The following is a 5858-nucleotide window of genomic DNA, read 5'->3' as shown; positions in this document are numbered from 1 at the left end:
TGCCCCTCACTCTGATGCTACATGCCTGAGGACTCAGAGGTGCCAGGCATTTCACTGCAAGGGGACACACCCTGGACTCAGGCAGCCAGGGGGAGCTGCCTGCCCCTGAGGAGCACTGTCCAGAGTTACTGCAGGACAAGCCCACTGCCCATCACAGGTTCCATGGCCCCCAGACCTGCAGGGGAATGGTCCAAGGCCTGGGTGCTGGTCGTCTGCCCCCAGGCTCTGCCTTCCAGGCACCCCCACCCCATGACCCCCACTCCAGGGCAATAAAAGCTTGAGACTCTTGTATATAGTTTTTTACATTGGGAAGAGGGTTTATTTATTGTTGTGGGTGGGGAGGTGGTGGAGAGGCTGTGTTTTTTTTGGGGGGGGAAGGGGATCTGTGTGTTGAGGAGGGAGGGGCAAGAGAGCTTTATCTGTTGAGTGGGGGGAGGGAGCAGGGGGGCGGGTTGTGAGGGGAATAAATCTTTTATTTTCAACCATGTGCATGCTCTGAGAGTGGTGCTGGGTATGGGCAGGGACTAGAGGGTCTGTGGGTAGAGGGAGGAATGCTGTAAGTGGTGGTCCACCAGGGCCTCCCACATCTCGTGTCCTGCCCCCCACTGGCAGGTGTGTACCTCACTTGGCGCCTCACCAGAGGGGACCTGCTGCAGGCGCTGGAGCTCCCACCACCAGGTTGCCTCCGTCCAAGTGCTTCCTCTACCTAGGCCTCTCTGAACACCTCTTCTCAGACCTCACAAATATTGTGCAGCATGCATACTGCTATGATCACCCAGGGGAGCTTTCTCTCGGTCACATCAAGGTGGGCCATAAGGGATTGCCAGCAGCCTTTGAGGCAGCCAAAGGTGCACTTAATGAGGGTGGGGGTTTGGCTGAGGGACTGGTTAAAATAGGTATGGTGGGGTCCAGGTGCCCAGGTGCTCATCACCCACAGGAGTAGAAGGTAGATTGGGTCCCTGGTGAGGAGGGGTGGGATGATGATCGTGTCCAGCTGCATGTCCTCCACTCCTGGAGTAAAATGCCTGCTCTCCACAATCACACCAAGTCCAGAGTTGTGGAATACCAGTGCATTGTGCACGCTGCCCACCCAGCTGCCTCTGACATGGGTGAAAGTACCCTGGTGGTCGGCGACTGCCTGGAGGACCACTAAGTGGAACTCCCTGTGGCTATAGTGGGGCTGGCTTGAGTGGGGTGGACAGGTGACAGGGATATGCATCCCATCCAGGACCCCAATACACTGGGAGAACCCCAGTGCCTGAAACCCTGTGGCCATCAACTGGGGGGTCATAGATGCATGGACGGACTATATCTGCCAGCACATCTTGATGGCACCACATACGTCCAGGATGGCCTCCCTAGTGATGGCCTTGTCTATCCCAAATAGGTGCCTCACATACCACAGGTAACCTTGAACAGCACCAGGGCCACGCAGGTGTCAGTGGGAAAAGCAGGACGTATGCCAGTGTCCTGGTGCTCCAGGTGGGGCCAGATATGGTGAAGCAGGTCAGCAAAGATGCCCTGGGTCATCCTGAAGGCATCAACCCACTGCTTGTCATCCCAGTCATGTTGTACTATGTGCTGCCACCAGTCCTGACTGGCATGGCGGGCCCAGACACAATGGTGCTGGAGACATCCTGGAGCTCCTCATCATTTTGGCTGGTTGCAGCAGCTGTGCAGCAGCAGGGGCCCTGGGAGGGCGTGCGGCAGCTGTCCAGTTGGTCACTGTGTGTGGGGGAGCTGGGCAGAACGAGATGGCTGTGAGTCAGGCAGTGGTGATGGCAACAGGCCAGCAGTACAACCAAGATAGCCAGGAAGATCTGGGGACCCTGTTCCTGAGTGCCAGGGCCAAAGGGTGGTGCAGCCATGGCTGAGATGTGCAGCTGGGGCAGGAGCAGAGCTGCCACATGCTGCCTATATCTGTGCCATGCTGCTTCTCTTAACAGGGGAAGTGTCTGCCCATACTGCAGAGTGCCGGGCTGTGTTTTAAAGATGGCTGCCAAATGCTGGCAGCTGGGTCTGTCTTCAACATGATTGCCAAGTGCTGGCAGCTGGGGCCAGAGGCTTGCGCTCCCCCTGGTGGCTACAAGGGGACATGGCAGGGCTGGAGGGAACTGGAACTAACTTTAGTGCCAGTTCACGGCATGTGTAGACACCTGCCAAAAATCAGATACTGCACAGTAAGACAATGCACAGTAAATTTAATAGCAACTAATTGCTTATGTAGATGCACCTACTGTGCAAGTTTCTGGTTTTAAATGCCATTCAGTGCAGATTACCACCTCTGCTCTACATTTTCACTGGCAGAGTTACTCAGGTCTAACACACCACTGAGATCAGTCTACTGCTGATGAATTTGTAGGACCCAGGTTTCATTTCCACCACCACTAAAATTAACAGGTGCCTTCTTACTGATGTCAGTTGACAAAGGGTTAGCCTTTGAATATGGGCCAAGAAAAGGGAAAGATGAAATTCTGGTTAATGCTCTGGACTATGATTCAGGCTTTCCAGATTTATTTCCCGGTTCTGCCACTGATTTCACATGCATCCTAGTGTCACCCTTGATCGTTGCAGGCTCAGGTTCTTCTCTAGAGTAGGTATAATGATATTTCTTCCTTGCAAAGATGTGTGGTTCAGATGAGTTCATTAACAGCTGTCATGTGCTCATGTACCACAGTGACAAGAGTGCTTAAACTTAATTCACATTGGGCACATCTACACATGCATTAATGTACCTTTTCTAATGCTCATTAAATTTAGTACCTTCAATGTGAGGTACTAAATTAATGCGCATTACATTGTGCTAATGCACAATAGTGCATTTGCATGCTTTTTTAGTGATGGTCAATGCACAGTAGACTATTTTACTGCACATTAGCATAATGTTAGTTTTTTAGTGACACTTTAATGTGCAGTAAAATATTCTATTGTGCATTAAAGTGCATGTGTAGATACACCATTTGTCTATTTAGAGTGTAAGCTGTTCAAGGCGGTGGCTGTTTCTTGCTGTGCATGATGAAATCCTTATGATACCATGGTCCTGGGCACTATCATCCTGATATGGTGGAAGCATTATGGGAGCTTTCCTTTGTGGGCAAAGCTCCTTATGGATAGCAGCCTTCCTTTTTGACTGGTAACAAATGCACATGCTTTTCCCATCTCGGAAAACGGCTTAAGGGGCCAGATGCTATTCCACCTATTAGGTAAGTAAGGTGGATTTAGGCACCTGAGTCCAATTCTATTCCACCTTGTTCATCTGCAAATCCATGAATGCATCTACATTTGTCATATGCTGTCACCAGAATAAGTCACAAAGAGCAGTGAAGAGGAAGAGGACCCACCCACTTTTTACACACAAGGTTTTTCAGGGATTTGAGCAGGGTAGAATAGAATTATTCCTAGGGGGCCTAAATCATTTAGAACATGCCAATAGGTGGGTCAGGATCTGTTCCTTTCCACTTTCCAACATAGTCAAATGGTGAAGGGAAGTTAGCATTTCCCATGGGCTTATAAATGTGAGAAGCAGGCCTGGAAACCCCAGTGGGGGCTACTGACAATAAGTGGATGTGAATGTGAAGGAAGGACAATGTTGCAGGCACAACATCCCCGGTGTCCTTGCATGTGATTGTAATTGAAAAGGGGTGTAGCACTGGGAGTATGAGCGTGTGATTGTGATTAAGTGTGGGCGTACTGTGAGTATAACGGAAGCTGAGTGTTGGGCAGTGTGTACGTAACTGAATGTGAAAGTGTCTGAGTATGTTAATGGAGGTAAGAGGGAATGATCGAAATTGAAAGCAAGTGTGGCTGAGTGTGTCTGTGACTGAATACGTGTGTGATGGAATGACTATAATGCAGGCCTGTACAACAGCACAACTGTGACAGAGTGACTGCAAATTGATGTTTCTGTAGCAGATGGGGTGATAGGTAGTGTCTATTCAACATAATCAGAAGTGCAACTCTGGCTTTCTAAGATAAAGTGTCAGACTATACAGCCCTTGCCTAAGGAAACTGAGAGTTACGAACAGTCTCACCTATTGTAACGGGGCTCTGTGCATACGTAAGTGCTCACTACCATGCATGAAGACTGCAGAATCAGGGCCAAAGAGGACATAGATTAGCAAATCCAGGGTAAGCAGAGCTAGGCTAGCCTCCAAAAAGATCGATTTGCTCAAACAAAATACCAAACTTGCTTTTCCTATGTTCATGCTGGTGTTAGGTCTGTGCTGTGTCAGGGTTGATGGCAGTCTTATATAGACTTTAGATTATTAATGTATTGGATAGTTTGGATAGGGATGATCTTGCTGTAGGTAGAGGGTTGGCCTAGATGACCTCCAGAGGTCCCTTCCAGCCCTCCTTTCTCTATGATGCTATGACTCTATGCCTGTCTTGTGTTTTGTTTCCATTAAGTTTACTGTAAAGCTTACTGCAGCAATGTTTGTGAAGACAGACATTCGAGTGATTATTAAAGGATATTATTAGAGTCTATTAGAGTAACATTAGAGGATATTTTCAGTTCTTTACACATATATTCGCACTGGAAACAAGTTTTGAAGAATTACATTAATCCAACCTCAGAAGAGAAATAATAGTCCTTACCCCATGTGCCTGATCAAAACTAATTAATGTTGCTTAATTTTCAGATAACAGATACATTGAGCTGCTCATGGTTTGGCTTGGGACTGAGACTTGCCAGCAGAAAAGGGCTGGCAAATTATTTCAAACAAAGAAGAAACCGTAATCCTGATGACCATGTGCAACCACAAAAAAGGAATTAAAATCATCAATTTGCTCTTCCCCACTACAAATTATTTGCTCAGCTCAGAGTGGTTTGTGTGCCAGTGTGATTGAAAATGATGCTATGAGCAATGTTCCCATTGTCATTGCCAGTACACTGACTTTTAAAATTTGTTTTACCTTCCCTTTTACTGCTTCTCATAGACCTACACACACTCCTTTTGGCATGCCTTAGGCTTGTCTACACTTGTAAATAAACCAAAATAGCAATGCCACAATTCTGGAATAGCTCTTGTGATATAAGTTTGGACAAACTTATTGTGGAACAAACGTGCTTGGAAATTGGAAAAAGTCACTCTCTGAGGTGACTGAGATATCTAGTCTTGAACAATTATCCTGGAGTAGCCATTTTGTTCAATGGGCAACCCCTTCTTAGATAGTGTAGTCCAGTTAAAAGATATCCGGAATAGAAGTCAGGAAACATGGTTTCTGCTACTACCTTGGCCATTAGCTTTGAGTCAGCTATTTCATCCCTCAATTCTTCCATCCATTAATGGGTCAGCAGTCTTTAGTCTCCTTTATGAAACACTTTGAAATCCACAATAAAAAAACACAAATGTGAAAGCTAAGTCAGTGATTCTCAACTGGGGAGGCTCAGCCCTCTGGGGTCCCTTGAGATCCTTTCATGATGCTGTGGGATGCAATGCAATGTAAGCACTGTTAGGTGTGCAAACAGAATTCATAAGATAAGCCCAATGGCCATGTCCAGATGAGTGGTAATATGTGTTTCCCTGGGGATGGACAGCAACAGCACATTTTATTCTGCTGCTACTTGTCCCCAGCGAATGCTTGTGCCACATGTGCTCTGGCGCACAGCAGGTTACCCTGGGTAGGGTAGGGGAGACTGGGACCAGCAACTGTGTTGGTCCCAGCAGTCTTACCTGGGGTCCTGTGGGCCTTGGGGAGCTGCAGCCACAGTGATCCTGCAGCAGGGAGCCTGGCTGACAGATGGGGCATGGCTCTGGCCAGCCAGGCTCCAGTTTTGGGTGGTGCATGCTGCCACCATGGGTGCCACCCTGCTTCTTTTCGTCATCAGTTGTTTTGACCCCAGGATCTCCCAGGGT

At 48.0% G+C, this 5858-nt stretch overlaps 1 protein-coding gene across 1 annotated transcript in view; it reads left to right on the top strand.

Annotated features, from left to right (window-relative positions):
• Positions 1-4794, top strand: part of TFAP2B (transcription factor AP-2 beta) — a 75164-nt gene extending 70370 nt beyond the window's left edge. The window contains exon 12 of the mRNA XM_019520945.1: positions 4641-4794. The gene's annotated coding sequence lies outside the window, so the exon portion shown is untranslated. The remainder of the gene's footprint in view (positions 1-4640) is intronic.
• The last annotated feature ends 1064 nt before the right edge of the window (positions 4795-5858 follow it).

This window comes from Gavialis gangeticus, unplaced genomic scaffold, assembly GCF_001723915.1.
Source record: "Gavialis gangeticus isolate Ggan-Ray unplaced genomic scaffold, GavGan_comp1, whole genome shotgun sequence".
Taxonomy (NCBI): domain Eukaryota; kingdom Metazoa; phylum Chordata; order Crocodylia; family Gavialidae; genus Gavialis; species Gavialis gangeticus.
The sequence above is the reverse complement of the archived record's forward strand: the minus strand, read 5'-3'. Positions and strand labels throughout refer to the sequence as shown.